Source organism: Artibeus jamaicensis, unplaced genomic scaffold (genome assembly GCF_021234435.1).
Source record: "Artibeus jamaicensis isolate MK-2021 breed Jamaican fruit bat unplaced genomic scaffold, CSHL_Jam_final contig_482, whole genome shotgun sequence".
Classification (NCBI taxonomy): domain Eukaryota; kingdom Metazoa; phylum Chordata; class Mammalia; order Chiroptera; family Phyllostomidae; genus Artibeus; species Artibeus jamaicensis.
In genome coordinates, this window is record NW_026521857.1 from 6,658,447 (window position 1) to 6,676,627 (window position 18,181).

Below are 18,181 nucleotides of genomic sequence, written 5' to 3' on the forward strand. Positions count from 1 at the left end.
CCTACATTAGTGAGTTATCCCTGTGAGTTAAGGTTTGGCCATCACAAGATGCCCTTTAAAAAAGAATATATCCCCCAAAGTGAGACATACCAAACATGATCGGCCTGGATGATGGCGCTGAGCGAGGTTGTTCACCCCTCTGCTCTGGAGAGCCAGAGCCTGCGTTCATGCCGGCTTTGCTGAGGGACTCAGGGAGGAACCACTTTTCTCTGTTTTGCACTTCGATAAATCATTGATATCAATCAATTTTTAGATATAGGTGACTAAAAAATATATCATAAAAGCTGTGGGTCATTTTCTCAAATAAATGTACACAACTTAAGGTATTACATACAGGGTGGGACAAAAGGAGGTTTACAGTAGTTTGTGTGGAAAATAGTACAAGAATTAACATAATACAGGAATAAAGTCTGTTTTGCATGCTCACAAGTGTAAACCTACTTTTATTCCACCCTATAGAATTCATGGAGCTCATAGATTCCTGAAGCCTTTAGGTATCCCAGGTTAAGAATCTCTGTTCACTGAGCAAATGCAATGTCATCTTTAGTCTCTGCAGTGCTGGGGAAACTGTTGTTTATCTTCCCTTTCTTCTATTTATAGTTGATCCACTCAACTCATGCTCATCCCTTCCCCTCCCCCACACCATTTGTGGGTGGACAGAACCATTAAAGTAATGACTAAGGATCCTCACCTTGAAAAAGAGGGTTCAATGCTGCTACCTGCAGTTTGTTCTCATGTTCTAAACCATGTATCATAGAGCAAGGGACAGCCAAAGGACACCGGGGTGTTGGTGGCAGTGATGGAGAAGGGGGCAGTGGAGGTGGTGATGCAGAGGTGGTGTGATGGGGCCAGCTCTGCCGTACTTGCTGCTCCATCAAGTGAAAGCTCAGTATAACACATCAGGGAAAATCAGATCACAGAGCAGAGCCATCAAAGAGTTCTCTCTCTTATAGGTTCCAGGGCAGGACATATGGAAATAAGTAAGATAGAAATCTCTACTAGGGACTTCTCCTGGTTAAAGTTTGGGATGTTTTGAACTTTTTTTCAGGGTCTTCAACTTCTCTGGCACAAGATTCCAATGCTGCAATGGAGAGAGGAGAAAGGTCAAGATACAGGAGCTGAGATACACTGGTTTCCTCTTTGAGAAGAAAGAATGTAAAGATTTCATCTGCCCAAAGCAGTCAGTGACTCACCGCTACACCTGCCAAGGGAGTTTGTGTTGCAGAGATGAGGGCACACTTAATTTATATAACTTTTCTTTGTCTATGTCTCATAAACTCAAGATAGTATTACTTGCTGTGTTGCAGCCTGTCAAGGCCTGACAGGTTCATGGTATTCATGCAGATGGAAGAGTATTCACGGAGCTGTTGGGATGTCTGGTGTGCCTTTATTCACGGGTGGGCGAGCCATGCACACTGCAAGTTGTGTGTCTCCCTGCATGTCTCTGCAAGTCTCTGCAAGTCTCTGCATGTTGCCTGTCCCTTCTGCAGGGCACGCAGTGTGGCCCTTGTTCCCCAGTGTGGCCCATGTTGTGCCACCCAGCAGGAAGTCCCTACCTGCTTAAGTACGAGAGGCAAATGAAGCCAGTTTCAAGCCAGAAAATTATATAACAGCATAATACTGTGCATGTGAGCCCACTTCATGTTATGGGAACAGTCTTCCAGACCCAGTCTCAAGGCTATGAGAAAACTACTTATCAGACCCATTCAAGGTAATGGGAACACTGCTTCCCTTAGTTACCCAGACACCTGGTGAGGAAGCCAGACTGCCTCCACTTACCCTACACTCATGTACCCCATTCCCTGCACTCTGAAGTACAATAGTATATAGTTCTATCACTTTCTTTAGTCAAGTTTACTTATTCCAGTTACGTCAGCTCAATGGAAACAGGATATCAGTTTTATTTCTCGGTATTTTTGGTGATGTATAAACATCAATCCCATCATAACTGTTCAGATACCTAGATGTAGGGCATTTGTGATATTGACTAGTAGCTTTATATTAATTCCTATTTTTTCTTTGCTCCTAAAAAGTGTAGTGGTTAAGTGAACAAAATCAAGCCAAAATCCCACTACCAATGCTGCTTTGTGATCTTGGGCAAATGGGTAGATCTCTCTATGCCCATTTCTTAATTTATGGAATGCAGATAAGAACAGTACCCACATCATAAAGCTGGTGAGATAATACATATAAAACATTCAGAACACAACTTGGCACTTGGTAAGTGCTCAGTAAGTCTTAGCTATGGTTATTGGTTTGTTTGCTGAGAGTACTGCATTCTTAGCAACCACAAGGCATGACTCAATCGCTGGTACAATTACCATTGATAACTTTACACTTGATAGTCATTAAAATAAAACACAAACTCCCATGACACACTGGGAACAAGTTCTTGAAATCTTCTGACTCCTGAGAAGGCATGTTTGTGGAGGCTCGCCATCATTATCCTTTCTTTCTCAGGGCCGGGAAAAGTTCCCAAAAAGAACATTATGTTCACTGGGTGTTTTCCATTGGCCAGTACAAGCCATACCAATATGGTAAAGGGGGCTAAGGTAGGACACTACATGGGTACGACTCTGATCTGGGTTGTCTCAGCAGCCATGTGGGTGGAGCAGCCTTCACAGAGACCTGGGGCACAGCATTTAGGACACAACTTAAAACCCAGGGACCCACTCCCTCTTCCTACTCTATGAGGAACAGGCTTAGGAAAAATATATTTGGGTTCATTGGTTTCCACCCACTACACCCCTTTGGGGAGGACTGTTCACCAAGCCAGTGCAGAGATGGTTAACCTCCCACATGTCGGACTGATACCAGGTGCATTTGGACCCCAGGAACAGAATTTGGACGGAGATCATGAAAACCTAGGTTCCCTCTAATACTTGTGTAAACTTTATGGACCATGAATTTATAGGTCCCGAGTCACCTACTTTCTGTCAAGATTCTAGCAAAGCCCCTTCATATAAAATAGTTTAAAAGTTCTACACTGTATAATGAAAGGTAGAAGAATGGCAGAACCATTCTAATGCCAAGTCCCTCTTTTCCATGTGTCTACCATATTATCAGCATGGTACAGCCCTGGCTGCTTGCAATTTTAGTGTAATCCAGGATGACAAAATCAATGAAGAGGAAGAGACTCAGATGCAAGAGTAGGGGCCCAAGGTGGTGTGAGACAAGAATATTGTTAGTTTGGGCATGGAAGGGAGAATCGATTCAAATGAAATTTAAGGAGCAGAGGAGAGGGGAAATTTTGAGGTAGGAGAAGCCATGAGAGAAGTTGAATGCATGGATGTTAACATGGCAGCAGATCTGGTACAGCAGATGAGACGGTCTACTAAGGAGAAAGGCGGGTTTGGGATGGAATCTTAGGCAGAAGTGAAAGATGTAGAGGATTTTTTTTTTGCCTCCTACCTCTTTCCAATCACGGAATCACCAAATTAACTCTTGTTGTCATGATTCTGCTCCCAAACTGTCAGTAGTACCCCACTGCCTGCCCCTTAGGGTTCAAACACCTACCCTTCCTTCCCAGATCTGGCTCCCATAACTCCCGTTCCAGCTCACTGACCATCCTTCATACATGTCCATCCTTCGTCACCTCCCCCACTTTTGTCCCTGCTGCTCCTTTCACCTTGAGTCTCCTTCCCCCATGACCCAGTCTTATTGTGTTATTTCTGCTTGAAGGGTCAACTCTCACTTCCACCAGGATCCATTCTCTGGTCCCCAGTACGAGGAGCAAGCTGCCCCTTCACTGCACAGCCATGAAACTTTGTTCATATTTCTCTTAGCATATTTTTCTGCCTTCCTTAGACTGTGGTTATTTTTATATTCTCTTTATCCTCCTACTCTATTATAAACCTAAGGGCGGGATTTTTGTCTTATTTCCTTTTACACTCCATAACACTCCAGTGCAAAATATACTTAGCTAAAGGAAATGCTCTATTAATATTTGTTGAAGTTAATGCTAAGGGAAAAAGTTGTATTAGACTGGCTGTTTGGAAGTTTCCAATGAACCCACACAGGATGATATTATAGATATATTATTTTTATATCCCTGGAACATAAATGCTCAAAACACATGATACCTACTAAATGCAAGGCACGCGCACAACAAGGATGGCACTGATTCTGGAGGTATGCAGTGTATACATTCATTTCTCTAGTTTATGTCATTCTGTTTTCCTTCTTTTTAGACAAAGGAGAGCAAAAGAGGTGACCCTCACCTTCACTGATAGCCAAGAGCAATGTGAAATGAGAGTGACCTTCATTTAAGTTGTGACATATGGGGTCAGAATAAGCTCTTGTAATGCACAGAAATAAATTAGACCTAGTTTTATCATCAACACAGGATACTGGCTTTTCAGATATTCTTCTCTGTGCTTCTTTGGGAATTTTATTTTAAAAAGTATCAATTACAGTCCCCCCTTTTCTTTTATCTGTAGTTATTTTCCTGGCATTCATTCAAGGAAGAACTTTAAGCCCCCTTTCGTAGATTGAAATAAACCGATGAAGCCTGAAAATCAATGTTTTCCTTCTAATAGTTCAAACAAAAAAGTAAAAAGCCCCACAATTTTGTAATTTGTGGGGCTTTATAATCAATATATAATGGGGCAATGGCTACAAACTCACACTTGAAAAGTAGACTGGTTTGGGATACCTTTGTATTAAAATAATCAGGCACATTTTTTCCCCTTAAAGATGCTGTATGTAAAATACATTTTAAAATACATCAAAAATGTTTTAAAGTATGAGTGCATCTGAACTTCATGCCCAGATACAGCTACACGTTCACTCTCTCTCCTATCAGGGTCTTTATCCACCTACTGGGGTTGCAGGACAAGCTGCTCTGCCTCCTGCCTCCTAAGAGCCCATCATTTCTCTACACAAGTCTCTTGAGGTCCAATCTGTCTGTGGCTTGTTCAGCCAGAAGCTTCCTGGATCTTTCCAGACTTTGCAATGCTGCCTGATGCGATGACTTCATTGCTTTCACAGCCTGGCGCTTGGCAGGCTCTCTCTCCCTTCCCCTTGTTTCCCCATCTCCCTCTCCTTTTCTCCCACGGCCCATCTGCCCCTCCTTTCCTCCGTCCTCCTCTCCTCCCTGCTCCCCTTTATTTCCAGTCCCCACCCGCGGAGCTTTGCTCTCCCTCTCTCTCCCCCTTGGCTTGTCTGTATTTGGAGCTCCCGGAAGCCGCCGGCGACTCTCCCCAGGAGCAGCGTGACTGACACCGACTCCCATTCGGGGGGAGGAGGCGGAGGAGGGGAGGAGGACTCGCGGGAGGAGGCTGCGAGTGGCGGAACACGGATTTGCATCGCCCAGGACAGGACCCCAGGGTACCCAAGCAGGTAATCCCGGAGCGCCCGGGCCCGGGGACGGCGAGGGGGGCCACGGGTGCAGGTCCGGGGGGGCCCCCAGCGGCCGCAGCTCGGAAGTTGCGCTGAACGGGTGGGATGCAGAGGGGCCAGGACGCACCGGCGGCGCAGGAGGGGAAAAGGCGGTGCGGGCGCGGGTGGGGGCAGGACGGCCCCGGACCTGGGGCGGGGACGCTGGCGGGAGCCGCGGACTGATGCCTGAGGGCCCTGCGCGTGAGCGTGGGCGGCCGCCCCAGCGCAGCCAGGCTCCCTGGCCTCTGCGGCGCCCCCTGCCCTAGGCGCCGGGGGCCACTCCAAAGGCGGGTGCGGACCCGGAGCCGGCTAGCGACTGAGCCGGAGGCGGTCTCCAGCGCTTGGCTTGTCAAACTTTACGGGTGTCCGCCCGTGGGGCTCTAAGCCTTCTGGGGAATGCGTGGGGGAGGGTTGGAAGCTGTCATTGGACTGGCTGGGACCACAGCCATCCTGGATCAGAAAGCGCTGGGGGAAAACCGGACCTGGCTTCTCTGCAGAACCTGACTTGAGGCAATGAGTCACTGTAAAAAAAAAAAAAGCAAAGGCAACTGAGGCACTGAGGGACGGCTTGGCCAGGGGCACTCACGGCTGGGGCTCTGGCCGCTTTGGGTAGAGGGTTGTTCATGGAAGCAGCGTCATCACTTTTAGGGCTGATGATCACATGCGGATGGCCTTTTCTTTATTCTCATCAGAAATAGGCTGCAAGTTTTAGCGATATTTGCATTGACGCTTTATTTCCAATGTGTAAATATAGGTGAATGCAGTTAGGATATTGAGCTAGGATCAGATCCAAACGTCCAAAGTGGAGATGAACCAACACTTAGCGAAAAAAAATCAAGAACCTGTGGTTCTAGAGCCGTGGGAAAGCAGAAGCCTATGGGACTCGTGCGCCTTAGTTTACCAGAATTGTTTGCAGAGTACTATTTCTTTGCTGCGAGTAAAGGTTTCTTTTAATTTAAAGAACATGTCTTCGAATTGTGGGGTGAAATATCTAAGCCCATTCAATGTAAGGTTTTAACAGTGGGGTGATCTTTACTGTTGTAATCTTTGAGGAAATTGTTCTTATAGTTGTAGGTATAGACTTACAGTTCTTATAGTTATAGTTATAGGCCTGCAAGCCTCTTGAGGGCAAGGATGGGTTTGGGTAGTTCTCACAGCACCAAACAGTATTTTACTCAGGGCATGTAATGAGCAGACATAAAAGTTTGTAAAAATAATTAACTCAATAGCTTGAGTGTGGCTGGCTCATGACTTCTTGAAATGGAATTGCATAATTTGCAAGAAAAGACTACTCCATGAAACCCAAAATCTAAAAATCCTTGATATAATTAGAGTCAAGGTGTCATATAAATATTTATTAAAAGAAAAAGAAATTGGCTATGAAGAATCATGAAGGTGACTATCAAGCTGGCCTTGGCTAGTAGGAAATAGTTTTTGCTGCTCGCTGTTGAATGAGAAGTCAATTTGTTGATGTACAAAGTTTGGCAAACTTTTTGACTAAGGCTAGATAGTAGGCTTTGCTAGTAGGTGGTCTCTTTAGTATAACTTCTCAACTATACCATTGCAGCTTGAAAGCAGCCATAGGCAATACATAGCTGCATTTCATTTTATTTATGGATACTGAAATTTGAAGTTCATATAATTCTCACCAGTCATGAAATATTCTTCTTCTTTTTTCCCTAGGCATTTAAAAATGTAAAAATCATTCACGGCTTTGGAGAGGAGGGGAGAAAATAAAGCCTGGAAGGGAGGGTAGAGTCTTGCACTATTGGTAGCAGTTTGCTACTAACCATCTACCATGTGACAGAGTTTGAAGAGGAACTTTTTGAAAGGATTAATGAGCCAGATTCTCCTAGGGCCTAAGTCATACCTAGGAGTTGAGTTGAAGGTCTTCAAGAGTAGCATTAACTTATTTGGGGCATTACAGTGTTTTGTTGTGTCTTGAATATTACCTAACAGATATCTTTGTGCATGAGGTTTTGTCTTTAATTCATTGACTATGTACTATTTTAGACATAAAAGTAATGTTCTAAGTTACATAAGCTATAAACATTACATTCAAATGACCTTTGTGACCCCATCACACAACTCTAAAAACTAGGGCTTAAGTGCTAAATATTTATAAAAAGATAACACAAAATGGAGGAAAATATTCTAAAATCATATATCTGATAAGGGACTTTTATCCAAAATATATAAAAAGCTCTTATAACTCAATAATAAAAAGATAAATAACCCAATATAAAATGGTCCAAGGATGTGAATGGACATTTCTCCAAAGCAATGACCCATAAGCACATGAAAAGATGCTCAGCATCCTTATTCATCAGCAAAGTGCAAATTAAAACCACAGTGAAGCACCACTTTACATCTTTTAGGTTGGCTAAATTCAAAAAGTCAGATAACAAGTGTTGGTAAAGATGTGGAGGAACTGGAGCCTCTATGCACTGCTGGTGGGAGTAGCAAATGGCACACTTGCTGTGGAAAACAGTTTGATGGCTCCTTAAAAGTTAGACAGAGTTACCATATAATAAAGCAATTTCTTTCCAAGTACATACATCTAAGGGGAATGGAAGCATATGTCCACACAAAATCCTATATACAAATGTTTATACCAGCACCATTCATAATATCCAAAAGGTGGAAACAACCCAAGTGTCCATCAACTGATAAGTGGATAAATAAAATGTGGTATATCCATACAATTGGATATTATTTGGCCATAAATCAAGTATTGATATATGATATATACATGAAAGTCAAAAACGTTACTCAAAGTGAAAGAATCTAGTCACAAAAAACCCCACAAATTGTATAATTCCATTCACATGAAAGCATTCAGAACAGGGAAATCTACACAGACAGAACATTGATTAGTCTTGCCTTGGGTTGGGAGTTGGGGTAAGGAGGGTGCTAGTTAAAAGGTACAGAGTTTCTTTTTGAGCTGATTAAAATGGTCTGAAATTGATTGTGGTGATGGTTGCACAAGTCATTATATTATACATGTCAGATGGATAAATTGTTTCATATGTGAGTTATATCTCAATAAGTCTGTTCAAATAAACAGAAGTCTGGGGTGGGGAGAGCAGGGAGAGAACTAGATTGTTACCTGTGCTGTTGCATGTTTCGCTGTGGGCTTCTTCTGTGCCGTGCCCCATGCCCCTCATTGTAAAACAGTTGTATGGCATATGTACCTACCCCTAAACAATATGTTGTCTAGGTTTGCTTATTTTTGATTTATAAAGAGGGCATGTATTATATTCTCACTTTTAAAAACTCAGTATTATATTTTTAAGAATTATTCATATTGTTTCATGTAGCTATGTCATATTTGTTGTCAAATATTCCACAGTTTATTTACCCATTCCCTTATTAATGGGCTTTTGGATTGGGCCCATGTTTTGCTATTACAAAAAATGCGATTCGAAAACTTTTTTTGGTGTGTCTTGACACACATGTGCAAGAGTTCTTCTATGTAAACATGAATGTGCCATGTATTTTGATGACCAAAAAGGAAGGTTGAGTCTTCTGACTTACAGATAAATGGTGTCTACCCAGCTTATTCACTCCTGCAAACTAAGAAAAAGCAACTATAGCTGACAGCCTGATTTCTCATCCTACTTTAATTTTAATTGTAATATCTATATACTCATGTCCTAAGAAGCGTGGAAAAATACTAATCTAAAACTTTAAAATTGAATTTCACAGCAGGACCCCTTAACCCAATCACTATGAGCATCTTCATCTCCTTAAATTGCCTGGGTTTAGGATGGGAAGGAAGATAACTTTATCAAATCCAAAGAACATTCCTTTAAGCAAGGTATGTAAGTGGTTACTAAACTTCACTAACATTTTCCTTGTATGGTATCCTGCTGGGTAGTCCAGTGTTTCTGACATGATTAGCTTGGTTATTCTGGTAACACGCCAGTTGGAAATCTGGCATTTTAGCCTTGGACACTTTCTAGGTCTGCTGTGAGTCAGGCTGTGAGCTTTTGCAGTTTATTCAGGATATTTCCACTTTACTTAGGAAGTGGAAAAGCACTCGAAGGTCAGAACAGGCCATTGTAGGGTATTTTTTTAGAATTTTATTTTATATTGTGATAACAAAATTTACCGTTTTCACCATTTTAAATTGTACGATTCAGTGGCATTGAGTGTGTTCACAAAGCTGTGCAATAATCAGCACCATTCTCTCCAGAATTTTTCATCATCCCTAACTGGAATTCTGTACATGTGAAACAACGAATTCCCATTCTCCCCTCTCCTAAGCCCCTGGTAACCACCATTCGACCTTCCATGTCTATGAGTTTGCCTATCATAGGTACCTCATGTAAGTGGAATCATTCAGTATTTGTCTTTTTGTTATGTGAGCTTTTCTCTCCAGAGTAATTCCATCTCATTTTGTTTTTCTGTTTAGTAAACCCCTTTTCCACTGAAAGAAAACATGGCATTTTGTACTGAAAAAATGCAATAGGATTGTTTCCTTTTCAATATACAGCCTTATATAGAAAGGGGCAAACATAGGAAGTTGTCTAAAACCAGAACTTTCCATTATTATGGATGGCACCTTCATCTGCCCTGTTCAGTTCATGAGGCATCTAATAATCCTGGTTTCTCATTAACCAATTAACCAAGTGGAGAAGGTGCAGCAGCCCTTAATTCTTAGAATTTTACACCTATCCGATGAATGGATGAATTAGGTAACCTTGAGGTTCCTGTTAGCCTCAGCTTCTCAGAATTTAAGGGCCATTCTACAATATAAAAGTCTGTTCTTTATTGTTGTTTTGATAGAAAGGGGTAATAAAAAGAGCAGGAGGGCCCTGGAGACTGCAAGTAGAAGTGAGGTGGTGGGAGTGGCAGTGTTGAAGAGGAGCGTGGTTCCTGGAGAAGCTAGATGCTGGAGACACCAAAGGCAGACCTTGTAGTCTGCAGACCACCACGTTGGTTGTCTTGCATCTATACTGGTACTCAGTGTCATGAGAAAATAACCTTTATTGCTTTGCATCTGTCCACATTGAAATCCAGAGAAACTCTGGGATCCCTTAATTATTCATTCCCCCGTGTTGAATGGCTGTTATGTGCCCAGCACAGTGAGAAATCACAGGGGATACAAAGATGAGTATTGGTGAAGTGTCCGACCTAAGACAGAACAGAAGATGACCTAAGCTGTGAACACAGATCTCAAAGGATCTGCTTAGGTGGTTGTCATCATTAGGTCCAGCTTTGTTCCTATTTAGTTTTGCTCAGAGAAGAATTGCTGGATTCTTATGAGATAAATTGATTGTTTTACTCTAAGGCAACAAGAAGCAGTCCAATTGCACCAGAACTATATTTTCCAGAACTACGTAAAATAGGCTTCTCAGTGGTGAATGCACATTTCAGTCCGATTATAGTCTGATATGTACTTAGGGTATCCATTTTATGGAATCTGAATTTACAAGCCTCTGTATTGCCCACATTGTGTAGGTAAGGGACTAGTGTGATATAAGAGTGGTCTTTTCATCTAAGGAATACTGTATGGTACTTCTGTTCACCTCTCTTAAGTGGCAGGAGGCTCAGATATTTGGCCCAGTTAGTAAGTTGATGGAAAAATCCATCTAATTGGTTGCTTAGCATTAGTTTAAACACACACAGCCTTTTTTTCCCCGACACCATCTTCTGGCATACTAGAAACTATGGCTAGATATTTTCAGGGGTACAATGTAGATTCACAAGTATTTGGACAAAATTTTTAAAAGTTTGAATTTTGATTTTTCCTCCATATCCACTTCTTCTTCTTCATGTCTTAATACTCTCCTGGTACCCTCTGGCTGTTCAAAAGTCCTTCTGTGGACTGCCTACACCTCCCTTCTTCCATCCTGCTTCCTAACAGCCTCTCCCTTCATTAGGCCTCCTCTTCCCTCAGTGTCTCTTCTGAGTGGAAAGTGAACGATTAACTAATTTAAGTTCTTCAGTAATTGAAAACTTGGAAAAGAGGCCATTAATAGAAATGAGTGTAAGTGGTATAGAATGAGGGGCGACACTCATTTTTCTGCTTCTACTTTAGGCCAGCAGTTTTCACACTGTACATTAACTACATGCAGAGACTTCCAAAGATACATGCGCACAATGTCTCCTACCTTCTTTTCTATGATTACCTTACATAAGAAAGGCCTATCTTATTAGTCCACTTTACAAAAAAGGCCTAGCTGTAACCCATTTTATTAAATTGCATTGTCCAGGGATGTGAAAACCTAAGGAATAGAGAGGGCAAAAAAGGGGAACATTTCAAAATCTCAGTTTTAAGGGTGAGAATGTTGATGATTCTAATTCCTAGACTTTGCAAAATCATGTTTCCTAAATAAAAAAAGGTAATCTAATAAAATTGTAAACTGATGTTAAAGGAAAAATTTAGAAAAATGAACCATAACTCATACAAATAACAAATGAACATTTTTAAATATTAAAAAAAAACGAGAGAACCAGAAAATTCTACAAGCAGAGGGGACCATTGCTAGAAATGCTGAAATGAATTTACCTAATACATTCATTTATTTCATTTATTTATTTATTTATTCAACACTGGCTTCTTCATAGTTTAAGAGGGAAGTCAATTGAACTTCCACATGATAAAATTTATTTGTATTCCCATGGAACATAATTTCTTGCTTCACTGTAAGTTTTCTCTGAGTTAACATCTATGTGTACAGAGCTATGAATTGCCTAAACGAAGACCATCATGAGTGGCTGAGGTAACCCAGATGGATGAAGAAATAGGGTACTCACTAAATTTTAGTCTTCCCCAACTTTTTCTTTCACTGATGAATAAAATAATTTTGATATTTCATCACCATGATGTTCATTATATAACTCAGAAGGAATTCAAAGAGTTGAATAACATTTCTATTACAAAATCTCATCCATTCTCATCTCTTCATTTATGTGAATAGATTGTCAGCATTTTCATCGGTAACAAGAAAAATTGAGAATCAAATTGGTTTTCAATCTTCAGTCATTCTAGTAGTATAAATATTCATCCACATAGTCGTAAAATAATTGAAGAATAAAAGTGCTCAAAAGAGAGGGGTTTCCAATAAAAATTTAGCCTTTATTTACATTCAGTGATTATTTGCTAACATTTTTAATATTTGTGTTATTTTCATAAGTTGCATTCTAATAATAGTTACAATGGTAACAATCAGAAGAGCATCTTTTGGTCATTGGATCAAATTTAAGTATATATACATATTTTGATGTAGAAAAAAGTATGATAGGGTAATGAATAAAAGACATTAAAGCATGAATATATAAAGCTGGGATAAGCTGCTATAGGGAAAGAAGAATGGAAATACAAGTTCAAAGAGAAAATGTAATTATGCAAAATTTATGACTTGGAAAGAGCAACCTGTTTATGTAATTCCTTTAAAATGAATGGTGATGAATTCAGTGGACGTATTTCAGCAAATGATAGAAGTTTTACCATTATATGTCAGTGTTTACAGAGTGCTGGAAGTTACATTCTTCACAACTGTTCACATTTTGGGGAAAGTTTTTATATGTCTATCTAAAAATGTGCCAAAGGATTTTACAAAATTCTTTTAGGTTATATAGAAAAAAAAACCTCTTTGTAGTTCACCCTGCTTCTCTTTTCTGGCCCAAAATCAATGGTCTATAATGTGGTAAATAATTTCTGCAAGTTTAGTGTTGGTTAATGAACTAGTTTCTTGCTCGACGTACTTCTAATGACTCCTCATTCTGCTGAATTCAGGGGAGACATTTAGAAGTAAAGGTCTTGGTACTTGGGACACCTCTCAAAAGGAGATGATAGCCCATCACATTTAATTTATTTTTTAGGCAGTTATATCTTCACTTTCCTCATCTTTCTTGCTCTCTCCTTTGGAGGCACTCACTGGAGGGTATCATGTGTGCATGCAGGTATGTGCCTAATGACCAGGTAGATAGCACTGCCATTGGATCTGTAAACATGCAGCCTTCACCATGTTTGGGAAGTTTTTGGCAATTATTTCTTCCTAAATGTTTTGTCCTCCCTTGCAATTCCAGTGACACTATAATGTTAGACTTTTTAACATTGTCCCATGGACTCCTTAGGCTCTGTTCACTTGTTGTTGTTCAAACTTTTTCTTCTCAGTTTTTCAGAAGAGACAATATTTGTATCATCAAGTTCATTGACACTCCCCTTTTCATCTCTGTTCTGCCATTGAGCTCATCCAGTGTGTTTTTTTATTATTGTATGGGGTTGGCCCAAAAGTCTATATGGTTTTTTTCTATAAAATAAAAGACACATTTTTCATTTTCACTAATAACTTTATTGACTTGGGTCTTTTGAGTATGTCAGCTATCTCCTGCGTGGTATAATGTTGGTTGTTCTCAGTTAACATCTTGATTTGATCATTATCAACTACAGCTGGTCTACTCAATCAGGGAACATTGTGCAGCGAAAAATCTCCAGCATGAAACTTGGCAAACCACTTTTAACATGTTCAATATGTCATAGCACATTCTCTATACACTGCACAAATCTTCTTTTGATTTCAGTTGCACTTTTATCTTTCTGAAATAATAAAGTGTAATATGCCAACAGTGTTGTGCAGTTTCTACCATCTTCAATGTTAAAATGGCTACACAAAAATTCACCAGTTTTGGTAAGTATTTTCAATATTTTGGCATGTCATGCATGCCAATATGACAACTGTCACCATACAACCTAATAAAATTGTTTTGAATGACATTAAAGGCAACTAAGTGCTACTGGAACCATCTTACAGGAAAAACCAAACAAACTTTTTGGCTAACCTAATATTTTTCATTTCTAAAGTTGTCACTTGTTTTTTAAGTTGTGTCTCTTATAAGAACTTCTATGTTTCCATCCATTTCAAGACTGTTTACCTTTATCTCCTGGAATATAGTTAAAATAGTTCCTATAAATTTGATCATTTCAATATCTGTGTCATTTTGGAGTTGTTCATTGTCTTTTAGTTTTTTTTTTTAATTGAAAGGATGTCCTCAGTCTCTTGCACGCCAACCATTTTGGGGTTCAATTGTTGACATTTTGAGTATTGTGTTGAGACTCGGAATCTTTTTTAAATGCTGAGTCTTTTGTCTTATCAAGTAGTCAACCCAGTTCTTTCTTGCAGTCTGTGGGCAGTGGTTCCAACCTCAGTTCATGTTTCAAAGCCCTTACAGTGCTGTCTTGGGTCTCACGGCAGCACAACTCAGGGGTTAGCCTGGGACTTGAGCAGTGGCTTATGTCACAGTTCAGTTCTGAAAGCCTCTGGATCCGTCCCACACGTCTGCACCGCCCAGAGGAGAAACTGGGGTCTGCATTCTTTCATGCAGACAAGCAGCGGGTCCCCTCTTTGAGATTCCTCCCACAATCTCCTCCCCCCTAAGAGCCTTTTCTCTGGATCTTCTGGCCAAAAATATTAAATTTCTCTGGAAGTTTTAGTTGCTCATGATGCTGCAGTATAGACTAGAATCACCCTCAAGGCAAAGCCATGAGAGAAAAGTGAGGGGAAAAAATAAATAACAGGGATTCTTCCAAACTCTTTGAACCACAAGGGCCCCTTTCCACCATTCGTTGGCAGTAAGACCAGGTTTCTTTTGGAGAAACTTTTAGCTGCTTAGGCCATACAGCTCTGTGGCTGTGGTCACTTAAGGGAGAAAAGTTGGAAAAAAGAGAAAACCTGTTTTTTTCCTCATATTCTCCAATTTGCAGAGGACTCCTTTTCAGGCCTTCTGGCCAAAAGAGGAGGTTCTCTGGGAGTTTTTCTTGCCTGCACCCCCTGCACAGTTCTGACCTTTGACCAGCTCTGGAGAGAAATGAAAAACCCAGAAGCACACTCCCAAATGGGTCCCTTTTTTAAAGTTTTGTTTGCCCCCCTCAACTCACCCACTGTTGTTTATCTTTTAGAGTCAGAGAGTTGCTTTTTGTGTTTCCTTTTTAAATTTTTGTATTGAATTTATTGGGGTGCCATTGATTAATAAAATTATATACATTTTAAGTATACAATCTGTAATACATCCTCTGGGCACTGTATTGTACATTCATTGCCCCAAGTTGCTTTTTGCATTTTGAACACATGCTGCAGCGGGTCATCCCATCCTGGCGTCACTGGTAGCTCCCTCCTCTTTCCATGACTTCTCTTATTCCCTTTCCTCCTTGTTTTTTTCCCACACCCCACCATTCTTTTCTCTCCATTTTGCCCTTTATCTGTTTCTTCTTTCCTTTGGGCTTCCAGGTCTAAAGAGCAGAAAAGAACCTCTCTAGTCTTTGTGGCTCACAGCTCTATTTGAAAACTGATTTTGTTACAAGTCGTTAATCGAAGTCAAGTCTGAAAGTAAACCCAGAGGCTGGAGACACAGAAGTAGCAAAAAGGGGTTGGAGGAGAGCACCTGGGCCAAATCCATCACCGGGCTATTTTAAATCTAGTGATCGCAGTCACACGTTGAAAATGCCCACACATAAATCTGGCCCAGCTCTTAAGGACTGATCCGCAGGGTTTTTCTTTTAAGAGAGTTGCTGAATCCATTATTCAAGTGTGTATAAATCTTAACAATAAATTCCAGAACATTGAGATTAGAAAGAATTTCAGCAAGCCTTATTGCCTTCATTATTCCAGAGAGATATGGTGTTCTTCACACTGAAATGACAGGGCTTACTAAAGCAAAATATTTCTAGTTATGCTGTGGGAAATAACTGACCATATGAAATGCTTTCCCCCTGAAGCTTTTGCTCACCAGTGTTTTTGTAGTTTATTTGTTCTATGACAGGGTCTCAGAAGAGTAGTGTGTGAGATGTCATGGTCATTGTGTTTGGGGACAAGAGAGGTGGTAACACATGCAATAATAGTTCACAGATTGAGCACTCACTGGGGACAGATCAGAATGGTGAGTGCTGTGGAGTGTTCAGAGATAAATTACAACACTCAGGCATCGCTTTATAGTTCACAAAGTCTCCTTTAATCTGCCCAAGAACCCTGGGGCAGTTATTATTATTAGGTGGGTAATACTTCTAATTCCATTCCACAAGTCCCCTGAACTTTGGGTTCCTTTTGCAGGTGCCAACTATCATCTCAGTGTCACTGCAGGCACTTGAAACTCACAGGTCTGAAACCGAGCTGCTTCTTTTCATCAGCCACCTCTGCTCCCTAGCTCTGTTTTAACTGGCACCACCCCACAGAGTGAGGCATCCAAGACACCCTGCCTTCTCTATCTCCCTCCTGCCCCCATTTAATCTGTTCTCAGATTTTCCATTTTATAACCTCCAAAATCTTCAATCCGCTCTCATCTTGGTAGTAATTACCTCAGTCCCTTTCCAGCTTTATCAACCAGTCTTTCTAACTACCCATAAATCCCCTCTTTCTCCTTTCTTAGATGTCTCTTGGCACATAGTGAATGTTCAATAAATATTTTTATTTTCTGGCTGTATTGTTTCCCTGTTTTTGTACAAACTAGCCATAGGTTCAGGAATGCTTCTACTTACCTTCCCTCTGAATAACATCTCCTCATCCTTTGAGATTTAGTTCACTTCCTAACCAAACTTTAGTAGCCTCCCTAATTCTGAGGGCTCAGTTGAGCACCCCAATTCTTGACCCTTCCATTCCCATGATGCTCCCATAGCATTCCTGTGCACTTTTCTGTTATTCGACTTCTCAAAGTGCGGGGCCTCATACTGTGACATGTATTTGAAAATGCAGATTCCTGACTATACCCAAGACCACTGAATTAGTATTGCTGAGAGTGGGGCCCAGGAATCTGCATTTAGGAGGCCCAACTCTTCCCCGTTAATTCTGGTGCACGAGAGAAAGAAGCAGTGAGAACAGCTGCACTACTCTGTCCCCCTCTTTGGCCCCTATGACTAGTTCTAGGAGAGAGGAGGGTGGTCTTTCAGGGAAGTCTCTGGCTAAGCTTAGTTTACCACCCATCATTCTGTTGGGAGATGAAAGCATCAAGTTACTCAGATTTAACAGGTTTCCAACTATACCTTTATAAGAGGAGCGGTACCATTTTTTTGTTGTTTTTTAATGCTTTGTTGAACTAAAATTTTGCATACCATAATATTCACCCACTTTACGTTCACAATTCAGTACTTATTAGTACTCCACAGCATTGGGCAGCTGCCACCACAATCGTATTTTAAATCATTTCTGTCACTTCAAATAGAAGCTTTGTGCCCATTTACAGTCACTCCCCATTTCTGTCCTCAGCCCTAGGCAGCCACTAATCTATTTTCTGTCCCTACAAGTTTGTTTATTTCTAGCTATTCATATCAATGGAACTGTGCAACACACAGTCTTCTGCCTCTTGCTCTTTCATGTAGCAAAGTGTTTTGGAGGTTCATCCATGTTGTAGCATGTATCGCTACTTCATCCCTCTTTATTGGCAAGTAATACTCCATCGTACGGATATACCACTTTTGTTTATCTATACATTCATTGATGAAATAGATATTCAAATTTCTTTAGGTTGTTTCCTTGGCTATTGTGAATGATGTTACTATGATCATTTGTATATGTTATTGTGTGTACATATTTTTTTTATCTCTTGAGTAGATAACTACAAGTGGAATGGCTAGGTCATATGGCAAATATATGCTTAACTTTTTAAGAAACTTCCAAAATGTTCTTCACAGCAGCTGCACCATTTTACATTCCCACCAGCAATATAGGAGGGTGCCAATTTCTCTTCAGCCGCACCAACACTTGTTATTATCTATCTTTTTGTTGTAGCCATTCCATTGGGTTATTTGTATTTCACTAATGACTGTTAATGTTGAGTATCTTTATATGTACTGTTGGCTTTT

The 18,181-nt window shown here is 40.6% G+C and overlaps 1 protein-coding gene across 1 annotated transcript in view; it reads left to right on the plus strand.

Annotated features, from left to right (window-relative positions):
- Positions 1-4,988: 4,988 nt before the first annotated feature.
- Positions 4,989-18,181, plus strand: part of CAP2 (cyclase associated actin cytoskeleton regulatory protein 2) — a 149,660-nt gene continuing 136,467 nt past the window's right edge. Inside the window, exon 1 of the mRNA XM_037147961.2 lies at positions 4,989-5,340. The gene's annotated coding sequence lies outside the window, so the exon portion shown is untranslated. The remainder of the gene's footprint in view (positions 5,341-18,181) is intronic.